Raw genomic sequence first — 1,671 nt, 5'->3', positions numbered from 1 at the left:
AACGGCCCCGCGCAGCGCGCATGCGCGCCTCGCCGCGGGGGCCGCCAGGCGGCGCTGTGAGCCCGGGCGGGCGGCGCGAGAGCGCTGAGGGAGGAGCGGGAGGGGAGGAAAGGGAAGAGGGAAAAGGGGAGAGAGGGAGAGGGGGAAAGGGAAAAGGGGAGACAGGGAGAGGGGAAAAGGGAAAAGGGGAGACAGGGAGAGGGGGAGAGGGAAAAGGGGAGACAGGGAGAGGGGGAGAGGGAAAAGGGGAGACGGAGAGAGGGAGAGGGAAAAGGGGAGACCGGGAGAGGGGAAAAAGGGAAAAGGGGGGACAGGGAGAGGGGGAGAGGGGGTGATGAGGGAGAGGGGGGATCAGGGAGCTCCTTCCAGGGCTCCGGGAGAGTCAGAGCGCGGCTCGGGACACGCGCCTGGAGGGACAGGACAAGGGGAAATGGCTTCCCACTGCCTGAGGGCAGGGTTAGGTGGGATGTTGGGAAGAAATCCTTCCCTGTGAGGGGGCTGAGGCCCTGGCACAGGCTGTCCAGAGAAGCTGTGGCTGCCCCGTCCCTGGCAGTGTCCAAGGCCGGGCTGGACGGGGCTTGGAGCAGCCTGGGATGGTGGAAGGTGTCCCTGCCGTCGCAGGCTGATGGGACTGGATGAGTTTTAAGGTCTGTTCCAAGCTAAACTGTTCTGAGATTAAAAGATACTTCTTCGGGGTTTTTCCCCCCCAATTTTGTTTCTTCCTCCCTACCCTCGCCCAATTCCAACTTTTCTGATGAGGCTAAAGTTTATTTGACACTTTTCAGTCGTGTTCTCTAGAGCTTTACTTTCTTCCCTTTTATTTTGTAGCAGGTAGAGAAGATGATTTCTGATGCTTGATCCTTTTCCGAATTAGATCAAAAATCAAATTTTGAAATCAAAATTGTTAAGCTGAATGCATTCAGTAGATACTTTGTTGTGACTCTTTTTAAAACGGGAATATTGTGAATGTGGATTTAGTGTAATGGACTTGCATGACTGTAGATGTTCCTTTGAGATATGACTTCAGTTTTATTAATGAACTGGCATCTTTGGTCATGTGCAGGGATTTGGTTTGCTGATGTACGCTTCCATCACTGACATCATTTATTTTGTGTGGAAGTTTCCTTTATATAATGATGAATTCTGACTCTTACAAAGAGGCTTATTCCTCTCATGATTTTAGAGAAATTGCATTCCGTTTAGTTAAAATATTCATTTAGGATTCCTCAAGGGACTCACTAATTACCTTAGGCTGTATTGTTTATGTCTATTGGGATACATTTATCTGCCTTATCCTGTTCATAAAGTTGGGTGTGCACTTACCAGCAGATGCCGAAGTTCAGGTCTTGGTTGTGACAATTATTGCTGCTCAGTGTGGTTCATTAGGAAAGGCTGTCTGGCAGCTCAGCTAGTGAGGTTGGTGGAGTGCTGCTTCTGAGACTACTGGTTCAATTCTCACCTCTACCCAAGTCCAAGTCTTACCAGTGACTTGAGCACTTAAATCTGATTAAAATACGATTTAGACAACAGCTGCCAACTCTCGACTCTTGTGAGGACCCTCTGCATACAGTGCTGTCCTGTGGATGATGGTGATGAGAAGAACCCTTGTATTGTATGAGCTTCTGCTCAAGCTTCTAATTCTTCATTAATTTGATGTTTAAATTTTATTTA

Source organism: Chamaea fasciata, unplaced genomic scaffold (assembly GCF_029207755.1).
Source record: "Chamaea fasciata isolate MVZ Bird 193981 ecotype frontalis unplaced genomic scaffold, bChaFas1.0.hap1 SCAF_1, whole genome shotgun sequence".
In the NCBI taxonomy this organism is placed as follows: Eukaryota; Metazoa; Chordata; class Aves; order Passeriformes; family Sylviidae; genus Chamaea; species Chamaea fasciata.
This window is presented reverse-complemented; position numbering follows the sequence as displayed.